At 36.2% G+C, this 11,933-nt stretch overlaps 1 pseudogene; it reads right to left on the reverse strand.

Annotated features, from left to right (window-relative positions):
- The window catches only part of LOC134381775 (cytochrome P450 2C18-like), an 84,730-nt pseudogene extending 79,201 nt beyond the window's left edge, over positions 1–5,529 (reverse strand).
- Positions 5,530–11,933: the final 6,404 nt, after the last annotated feature.

Consider the following 11,933-nt stretch of genomic DNA (forward strand, 5'->3'; position numbering starts at 1 on the left):
GCTTTATGATAATCAATTATGTTCCTTTATTATATACACTATTGAAAAATTATTGTACATATTTATGAGGTACAGAATGTATTACGATTTTTAATACAATGGGGAATGATTGAATTAAGCTAATTGATATAACCTTCACCTCCAATATTTAACTTTTTGTGATGAGAATAGTAGATATTTACTCCTTTCTTGATATTGAAATGTGCACTTCTAAATTTTTACCTACGTCCAGCATACTGTGCAATTGATACAAAAAAGAATCAGGAGTTCCACTCAAGATGGCAGAGTAGTCTGTTCCTGGTGTTGCTCTCTTCCACAGAATGACAAATTTGCAACTATTAAGGAGCAATGACAGAAGACCTGAGATCTGCACTGGAACAGGCAGGAAGTGCACACCACAGGGCCCCAGTTCAGGTTGCTCCCCACCGCATAGAGAGACTTTAGAGCTTCTAGGCCCACATGACCAGAGTATGCTCGGTCAGAGAAGCTGGCAGGGTGGGACTTCCAGCCCAAGTCAGTTGCTGCTGCCAGGAGAGACTTAAGAGCCTTCAGGCTCCTATACCCTGAGCCAACCATGTCGGAGAACTCAGGTGGGGTGGGACTTCTGGTGCAGGCCAGTCCCTGCCACTGGGAGAGACATAAGAGGCTCGGGGTTGCCACACCCTGAGCCAGCTGTGCTGGAGAAGGTAGGTGTGGTGGTCCTCAGGCTGGTCCCCACCACTGGGAGAGACTAAGAGCCTTGGGGCCCCCTCACCCCAAGCCAGCTGTCCCAGAACAGGCAGGCACAGTGGGAACTCCAGCCCAGGCTAGGTCCTGCTGACCAGAAGTGGCAGTCCCATCAGGATCCAAGTTAGACATCAGGGTGAAACAAGTGGACTGTGATACCCACAACCACAATGACAAAATACCAAAGGAAAGATAACAGAAATATGAAAAATCAAGAAAGTACGTCACCACCAAAGGAAAATAATAACTCTCAACCACTAGATCCTATAGAACAGGAAGTATTTGAAGTGACAGACAAGAAATTCAGAGTAACAATTCTAAGGAAACTAAACGAGATACAGGAAAAATCAGTTAGACAATATAATGAAATGAGAAAAAATATAATGGATCTGAAAGAAGAAATGCACAAAGAAATCAATGCCTTGAGAATGAATGTAGCTGAGTTTGTGGAGATGAAGGATTCATTCAAAGAAATAGAGAAACACAACAGAGAGTTTAATCAGCAGACTTGAACAAGCAAAAGAGAGAATTTCTGACCTTGAAGACAGGCAGACTAGAAACAAAGAAAAAAGAAAAAGAATCAAAAAAATTGAAGAAAATCTGAGAGACTACAGACAACCTTAAGTGCTCAAATATCTGAATAATGAGTATTCCTGAAGGGGAGATAAAAGATAATGACATTGAAAACAATTTAATGAAATAATAGCAGAAAACTTCTGAGGCATAGGGAAAGTCACAAATCTCCAGATTCAGGAAATCCAAAGGTCCCCAAACACCTTCAACCCAAAAAGATCCTCTCCAAGACATGTGATGATCAAACTGGAAAACCTCAAAGACAAAGAGAGAATCTTAAAAGCTGCAAGAGTGAAGCATAATGTCACCTATAACTGAGCACCAATCAGAATAACATCAGACTCTTCATCAGAAACCCTAAAAGCCAGAAAAGAATTACACAATATATTCAAAGTATTAAAGGACAAAAAATTGCCAGCCAAGAATACTTTACCCAGCAAGGCTATCCTTCCAAAATGAAGGACAAATAGTATATTTCTCAGACAAACAAAAACTGTGGGAGATCACTACCACACAACTAACCCTACAAGAAATTCGCAAGGAAGTACTGGGTTTGATACCACAAAAACAACCATCACTGCCATGATCATGCAAGAAAGACAAATACCTACCAGCAAAACAAAAATGCTAACAAAAGAGAAAAAAAATAGTTTTCTATCTCCCCAAGAAGCCAACAAATACAGAAGACAAACAGAAAACTAGAAAGAAAGGAACAAAAGGGACTTAAGACATCTAAACAAAAATCAGTAAAATGGTAGGAGTAAATCAACACCTTTCGATAACAACTCTAAGTGTAAAGGGATTAAATTCTCCATTTAAAAGACACAGACTGACTGGATTAAAAAGATGCACCTAACACTATGCTGTCTTCAAGAGACTCACTTGATCTGTAAAGACATACATAGACTAAGAGGGAAAGAATGGAAAAAGATATATCGTGCTAATAGAAATGAAAAATGAGCTGGAGTAGCTATTCTTATATCAGATAAAATAGACTTTAAAGAAAAAACCATAAAAAGAGATAAAGAAAGCTACCATAAAATGATAAAAGTATCTATCCATCAAGAAGACATAACAATCATAAATACATATGCACCCAATGTCAGTGCAGCAAGATTTTCACAGCAAACACTATTAGATCCAAAGAAAAAGACAGACAACTATAAACAGCTATATGCTAACAAATTTGAAAATCTGGAGGAAATGGATAAATTTCTGGATGCATACAAACTACCAAAACTGAAGCAAGAAGATATAGAAAATCTGAACAGACCAATAACAATAAAAGAGATTGAAGCTGTTATCAGAAGGCCCCCAACAAAGAAAAGCCCAGAACTGGATGAGTTCACTGCAGAGTTCTACTAAACCTTTAAGGAGGAACTGATACCAATTCTCTCCATACTGTTCCAAAAGATTGAAATAGAGGCCATTCCCCCAGACTCATTCAATGAGGCAAACATCACCCAGATACCAAAACCAGACAAAGACACATCAAAGAAAGAAAACTACAGGCCAATATTCCTGATGAATATAGATGCAGAAATTCTCAAAAAACACTAGCTAAGAGAATACAGCAACACATACACAAAAGTATACACCATGATCAAGTGGGATTCATCCCAGGGATGCAAGATTGGTTCAAGATATGCAATTCAATAAATGTGATACACTACCTCAAAAAAAGTTAAGACAAAATCCATATGCTCATCGCTATAGATGCTGAAAAAGCACTTAACAAAATTCAACATTCTTTCATGATAAAGACTCTCCACAAGGTAGGCATAGATGAAAAGTATCTCAATATAATTAAAGCCATATAGAATAAGCCAACTGCCAATATCATGCTGAATGAAAACAGGAACTAGAAAAGGATGCCCACTCTCACCACTCCTATTCCACATAGTGTTGGAAGTCCTTTCCAGAGCAATCAGAGAAGAGAAGGAAATAAAGGGCATGGAAAGGATAAGGTCAAGCTGTCCCTGCTTGTGATGATATTATCCTATATATGAACAGCCTGAAGCCTCAATTTAAAAAATCCTAGAGTTGATAAATGATTTTGGCAAAGTTACAGGATACAAAATCAACATACAAAAATCAGCATTTCTATTCTCCAGTAGTGTGCATGCACAAAAAGAGATCAAGAAAGATAGCCCATTTACAATAGCAACCAAAAACAAAAAAACACTTCAGAATAAAGCTGACCAAGGATGTGAAAAATCTCTACAAAGATAACAACAAACCACTGTTGAGAGAAATTAAAGAGAACATGAGAAGATGGAAAGATATCCCCTGATCTTTGATTAGAAGAATTAACATTGTGAAAATGTCCATATTACCCATAGTGATCTACAGATTCCATGCAATCCCCACCAAAATTCCAATGACATTTTTCTCTGAGTTGGAAAAAGATATCTAGACATTTGTATGCAACAACAAAATACCACACATAGCCAAAGTAATTCTGAGAATGAAAGAAAAAAAAACAAAGCTGGAGGCATAACACTACCTGACTTTGAACTATATTACAAAGCTATAATAAACATAATAGTATGGTAATGGCGTAAAAATAGACACACGGGTCATTGGAAAAGAATAGAGAACCCAGAAATCAATCCATATGCCTACAGCCATCTGATCTTTGATGAAGGCAGCAAATCTACATACTGGAGACAAGACTGCCTTTTCAACAATTGGTGCCAGGAAAATTTTATACTCATATGTAAGAGAATGAAACTGCACTTGTACCTTTCACCATACACCAAAATCAACTCAAATGGATTAAAGACTTAAATATGCATCCTGAAACAATAAAAATCCTTAAAGGAAACACTCCAAGTAGTAGGAGTGGGTACAGACTTCATGAAAAGGACCCAAAAAGTACAGGCAACTATAGGAAAAATAAACAAATGGGATTATATCAAACTAGAAAGCTTCTGCACTGCAAAAGAAACAATCAACAGAGTAAAAAGACAACCAAGAGAGTGGGAGAAAATATTTGCAAAATATACATCTGACAAAGGATTAATAAATAAAAGAATATGACAAAGAATATGTAAGGAATTCAAACAACTTTACAGTCCAAAAAAAACAAATAACCCAATTAAAAAATGAACAAAGTAGCTGAACAGGCATTTCTCAAAGCACGATATACAAATGGCCAACAGACACTTGAGAAAATGCTCAACCTCACTCAGCATCTGGGAAATGCAAATAAGGACCATTTTGAAATACCATCTCATTCCAGTTAGTATGGCTAAAACCCAAAAGACTAAGAATGATAAGTGCTGGAGAAGTTACAGAGAAAAGGGAACTCTCACACACTGTTACTGGGGCTGCAAAATGATGCAGACTTTATGGAAAATGGTATGGAGATTCCTCAAACAATTACAGATAGATCTACCATCTGACCCAGCTATTCAACTGTTGGGAAGATACTTAGAGGAATGGAAATCATCATACCGAATGGATACCTGTACTCCAATGTTTATTGCAGCTCTATGTACAATAGCCAAGAGTTGGAACCAGCCCACATGTCTATTATCTGATGACTGGATAAGGAAACTGTGGTATATCTACACAATGGAATACTACTCTGCTATAAAAAAGAATAAAATACTACCATTCACAACAATGTGGATAGACTTAGAGAAAATTATATTGAGTGAAACAAATCAGGCACAGAAAGAAATACTGCACATTCTCACTTATTTGCAGGAGCTAAAAATAAACAAATAAACACACAAGCAAATCAAGGTGGGGGAAGAAGAAAGAATAACTGAAAAACTCCTTGAACTATTTAAATCAAGTGAACAGATTTGACGTGGTGGGGGGTGGGTGCAGAGGAATGGATAATGAAACCTGAAAATAAATTACAATGTATATTGAGAAGTAAAATAAATAAATAAATAAATAAAAAAGAATCAGTAATTCCTACTACTTAACTAAGACTTCAAACTGCAATAATCTATTACCATAGTGTGCCTCCAAAAATATATTTATTTTAGAATAGAAGTCAATATATTTACTCTTCACAAACCACTGAAGGAGAATAAACATACTTACATTGCTTAAAGATTTGGTGATGTTCTTAACATCTATCTGTAGGATAATTCCAATAATTGGGAGAGGAGTGGGGCCAGGTGGGCGCTTCCCTCTCTCAGAGCTCTGTTTCCAGACTGAAAGGAGAAGCAAATGGGAGAGACAGAGCACCAGGTATACCAATAGATTCATTGATGCCTTCTCTTCTTACAAGACAGCTGTGATCTTGCAATCCAAAGCTTTTTAAAACTCCTTCTGCTCATTCAGTATGTGCCTCTTTGACATATAAAGCAATCAGTCAGCTAGATCTACTTATGTAACACTGAGTAGACTTTTGCCCAAGAAGAGATTAAAAAAAAAAAAAAGAATGTTGTAAAATCTTGTTCTTTCTTTCCAGTGCTTACTCTGGACATTTTTGTTTAATTGCACTGGGCTGGAGAACAGGTATTGGTAATAAAAAAAAAAAAGGGACTCCAATGTGCAGCTGTGATTGAAACCCCCCAAAGTAAATCATTTGATGCAAGATTACTTAAAATTCTAGATTCCCAGATTAATGACCTGTTGGGAATTTATGACTTTGAGGCTAATACAGATTATTATTTTATTCTATGCCCTGTAAAAAAAAAATGCATGTTATAATGTTATATCAAACACTAGGAGACTTTGTCCCCTATACTGAAATCTTTTCATATATTTAATGTTTTCTACTAACACTATAGCTACCTAAACATAAAATAGCTAACATCACTATACATCATAATTGACCACATACATATCAAGTTTTTAGCTTACAAATTTACATAATTTCACAGTTAAATTAAAAAAAATACTGGATGGTGGAGATTATTGGTTGTTTTTTTTTCAAACAGAGTTACACAGAACACAGGTGGCAGAACTGGGATTTGAACCGAGACCTTCTGCTGCCCATTGTGGTGCACTATGGCTTACACAACAGCTGCCTCGTCAACAATTTTAGCAAAATAAAACTAATCCCCAAACATCATTTACTCTAAATGTGCCACATTGACTCAGTTCATAAAGCGACAGGCTTCACATTTAATAGAAGCTCCTATTTCACTCCACATATAACAGGACCAGAGGTACTCAAGAGAGGAAATAAAAGATGTGATCCTCCATCTTCATCACAACAGATGAAACTTCCTCAGTGCATCTCTGAGAAGAGCCAGTCTCAAAGAATTTCATCTCCTACTTCCCAGTTGGCTCCGAACATAGCTGCTTCTGTTGTTAGAAATATTGTTCACAACTAAGACAACTATGATTATGTTTCACCTGCTATACATTCTTGACTTAAAATTGTCTGTTTTAATTCCTAATTTCAGATGCCAATTTAGAATCAAATGCTCAGGTATGTTTCAAACACCTATCAATAATTTTTTAATTTATTGAAGAACTTCAAATAATCCATGATATCTCTTTCATTCTTGGTGTCTGCACTCTTACCTGCATTGTCCATCTGGTCCATTCTGAAGTGCATGTTTTCTCAGCCTGGTGCCCAGTATCATTCTTGATATTTTCATCCCCCTACATGAGGCCTCCCGATTCCTTGGAGCCCATGACTTCCTCTGACTTGGTTACAGATATTTCGATGGATCATATCACCTAGTATCTTTCACAGAAACTAAAAGTGGATAAATTTTTTTAACCAATATTTAGGTCTGAAAATATCCTTTATCTATGAATATATAATATGTCAGCTGCTCTTGAGAATGCCATTTTCGTTTTTTATCAATTATATGTGATCTGATTTATCTATGAAAGTTTTTATGATTTTTTTCTTTAATCCAGTATTCTTAAATTCTTTAACCCCCTTGACTTGGGATGGACATTTCCATTTCATTCAATTTGATGGACATTCAGTGAGAATTTTCTATTAAGATGGCAAAGAAATGGAGGTCTTTCCACCAGTACTAATTCTCTGGAGCTGAAATCTGCCTGCTGAATGTTAGGAACAAGATGGAGAAAGGAGCTACTCGGGATTAAAGTGGATTCTGACTACATCCTTCTTTTCAGAACTGTACCTAATGATTTCTCTGTCTCTGTCTGGTCTCCCTGATTGGAATGCATGGCCTCTTAGGTTCAGTTCCTGTAGAGTCAGGCTCCCTTTCCTGTGAGGGAAAATGGTTACCTGATAAAATGGAATTGTGGAGGGTACCTTAGCAGAAAGAGTCTCCAGTTTTTGGCTTCATTCTCCCTCTACTTTCATTGACATGAGGTTCTTCCGAATACTAAATCTTATGGAATTGTAGTGTTATAAAATATTCTGTTCATTCATTAATCTAATGGGGTTGGTAGGGGTATAAATTAATCTGATAAATCTTCCTCTTATCCTATTAAGTTACAACTTCAATCTCTTTGCCAAATTAATTACCATCCCTCCATCTGCTTTCTGTGTTTCAGAAGTTTGCAAATCATTTGAAGTCTATTTCTTGTTCTCCTATTCTCCATCTTAAACAGGAGTATTTCTCATTTATAATTAGTTTATCATTATTTTGATGGGATCCGGAAGCAGAAAAACGTTATGTTTGGCTATCACCTATGCAGAAACAAAATCAACTTAAAGGTAAATAAATATTTAAAAAATTAAATGTTGTTTATAAACATGAAATGATTGACCCTTAAAAGTTCTTATCTTGGCAACTACCATATTTTGACTCAGATCTCTGGAATAATATCATTTCTTAGGCAAATCTTCTGCCTAAACAACATATACTTTTCTTATTAATTTAACCCTTTAAAATACTTTCCAGACTGTGGAAAGTTTTTCAGGCCATCTCATCAAATTTCTGGAATATTCACCATGCACGTTAGTGAACGGAGTTTCTGTTTTCTCTGCCCCAGCATTAGAACACTTCATTTTCAAAATACTGAAAGATCTGTAAGACCAAATATATCATTAAAAGTAGTCTTTCTTGGGCTCCATCCCCAGCCCAGGCAAGTGGGTATCCACCAGAGAGGCACCCCCCCGGACAGGCCTGAGGCCTTTGGTGAGCACACACTCTGAAGTGCCAGCAAAACCGAACACCTAGGCCTTGCCACAGCTGGACCCTATCCCCACCTCAGGCAAGTGGGTGCCGACGAGAGAGGTGACCCTGGAGTGTCAAAACACCCCCCATGACCACTCACCCCAAGGCACCAACGCAACTGAGCAGGCACTGAGGCAGCCATGCCAAATTGAAACTGCCAGCAGGATCCTAGCCAGATGATAGTGTCCAAGCAGTGGACCATGAAATACCCTGCCAAAATGACTAAACATCAAAGGAAAGATACCAGAAATATGAAAAATCAAGAAAGTACACCATCAAAGGGTAATAACTCTCAAGCTCTAGCTCCTATTGAACAGGAATCCCTTGAAAAGTGTGACAAGGAATTTTGAGTGATAATTCTAAGGAAACTAAATGAGAAATAAGAAAATTCACCTAGAAAACATGATGAAATGAGGTAAAGTATAGAGGAACTGAAAGAAGAAATGTACAAGGAAATCAACGCTCTGAAAAATATTGTAGCAGAGCTTGCCGAGCTCTAGAATTCATTCAATGAAATAAAAAACACAAAAGAGAGTTTAATCAGCTGGCTTGCAGAAGCAGAAGAGAGAAATTCTCACATTGAAGATGGACTGTTTGAAATAAAACAGGCAGACAAAAGAAAAAGAAAAAAGAATTAAACCGCAATTACTTGAAGTTGATACGACAAGCAAATAGAAAGGACATTGTTGGGGGGAGGGAGGCGGGAGGGATGTTTTGGTGATGGGCAACAATAATCAGCCACAATGTATATCGACATAATAAAATTTAAAAATATATAAAAATTAAAAAAATTAAAAAATAAAGTAAAAACATTGGAGAAAATCAAAGAGAAATATCAGACAACCATAAGCACTCAAATATCCGAGTCATGGGTATTACAAAAGAAGAGGAAAAAGGAGATTGCTCTGAAAACATATTCAACAAATAGTGGCAGAAAACTTCCCAGGTATAGGAAAAGACACAGATCTTCAGATTCAGGAAGCTCAAAGACGCCCAACTGTATTCAACAGAAAAAGATCTTCTCCAAGACATGTTATAGTCAAACTGGCAAAAGTCAAAGACAAAGAGAGAATCTTAGAAGCTGCAAGAGAGAAGCATCAAGTCACCAAGAAGGGAGCCACAATCAGACTAACATCAGACTTTTCATACAAACCCTGAAAGCCAGAAAGGAATGGGATGACATATTCAAAATACTAAAACAGAGAGATTGCCAGCCAAGCATACTTTATCCTCCAAGGCTATCCTTCCAAAATGAAGGGAAAATAGTATATTTCTCAGACAAACAAAAACTGTCGCAGTTCACTACCACATGACCAACCTTACAAGAAATTCTCAAGGGAGTACTGGGTTTGGTGCCTAAAAAATAACTACCACTGCCAAAAAACCTCAAGAAAAATCAAAACCCACTAGTACAATAAAAATGATAACAATGAAGAGAAAAAAAAATGTTCTACTACAACCCAAGAAACCAACAAATACAGAAGACAAACAGTAAATCAGAAAGAAAGGAACAAAAGACACTTAAGACATCCAAACAAAAATCAATAAAATGCTAGGAGTAAATCAACACTTTTCAGTAGCAGCTCTTAATGTAAAAGGATTAAATTCCCCACTCAAAAGACACAAAATGACAGACTGGATTAAAAAGGAGGACCCAACTATGTGCTGCCGGGAAGAGACTCAACTCACCTACAAAGACACACATAGACTAAAAGTGAAAGGATGGAAAAAAATATATCATGCAAATGGAAATGAAAAATGAGATAGAGTACCTATTCTTATATATATCTGATAAAATAGACTTTAAAGTAAAAACCATAAAAAGAGATAAAGAGGGCCACTACATCATGATAAAAAGATTCATCCATCAAGAAGACAAACCAATCATAAATACACATGCACCTAATGTTAGAGCAGCCAGATTTATAAAGCAAACACTCTTAGACCTAAAGAGGGAGATAGACACTAATACCATAATAGAAGAGTACCTGAACACCCCACTATCAATATTGGACAGATAATCTAGGCAAAGAATCAGCAGAGAAACACAAGATCTAAAAAACATATTGGACAAATTGGACTTGGCAGATATCTACAGAACATTCCATCCAAAAACCTCAGAATATTCTTTCTTCTCATCAGCACATTGATCAGTCTACAGGACAGATCACATGTTAGGTCACAAATCAAGTCTCAAGAAATTCAAAAAAAATTAGAATTATACCATGTATTTCTCAGACCACAATGGATTCAAATTAGAAATAAATAACAAATGAAATTATGGAAACTGTACAAACACATGGAAATTAAACAACATTCTACTTAATGACATATGTGTCTAAAAAGAAATCAAAAAGGATATGCAAAACTTTATTGAAACTAATGGAAACAATGATACATTATATCAAAACCTGGGAAATACTGCAAAAGCAGTAATAAGGGGGTAATTTATCACATTAAATGCTTACTTCAGAAAAATGAAATGATGTCGTGAACAACCTAATATTTCACCTAAAAGAACTAGAAAAACAAGAACAATCCAAACCCAAAGTTAGCAGACTGAAAGAAATTATTAAGACCAGAGCAGAACTTAAAGAAATTGAAACTCAAAAAATGATACAAAAGATAAATGAATCAAAAAGTTGGTTTTTTGAGGAGATAAAGAAAATTGATGAGAAATTAACATGGCAAACTAAAAAAAGAAGAGAGAAGACCCAAATAGGAAAAATATAAATGAAAAAGGTGATATTACCACAAATACCTCAGAAACACAAGAAACCGTTAGTGACTATTATAAACAACTATATGCCAACAACTTGAAAATCTAGAGGAAATCGATAAATTTCTGGACTCACACAAACTACCAAAACTGAACCAAGATGATGTAGAAAATCTGAACAGACCAATAACAATAAAAGAGATTGAAGCTGTTATCACAAGGCTCCCAACAACGAAAAGCCAAGGACCAGATAAGTCCACTGCAGAATTCTCCCAAACATTCAAAGGGGAATTGACACCAATTCTCTACAAACTCTTCCAAACGATTGAATCAGAGGCAATTCTCCAAAATTCTATGAAGCAAACATCACCCTGATACAAAGACCAGGAAGATACAACTAAAAAAGAAAACTACAGGCCAATATCCTTGATGAATATCGACACAAAAATCCTCAATAAAATACTAGCTAAAAGAATACAGCAGCACAGACACAAAATTATATACCATGACCAAGGGGGAGTTATCCTAGGGATGCAAGGTTGGCTCAACATACACAAATCAATAAATGTGAAAACCCACATCAATGAAATCAAAGACAAGGTCCATATGATCATCTCTATAGATGCTGAAAAAGCATTTGATAAAATTCCACGCTCATTCATGATAAAGATTCTCTACTAGTTAGATATAGATGAAAAGCATCTATATTAAAGCCATATATGATAAACCCACTGCCAATATCATATTGAATGGAAAAAATCTGAAAGCTTTTCCTTTAAGAACAGGAACTAGACAAGGGTGCCCACTCTCACCACTCCTATTCAACATAGTGT

This window comes from Cynocephalus volans, chromosome 7 (genome assembly GCF_027409185.1).
Source record: "Cynocephalus volans isolate mCynVol1 chromosome 7, mCynVol1.pri, whole genome shotgun sequence".
In the NCBI taxonomy this organism is placed as follows: domain Eukaryota; kingdom Metazoa; phylum Chordata; class Mammalia; order Dermoptera; family Cynocephalidae; genus Cynocephalus; species Cynocephalus volans.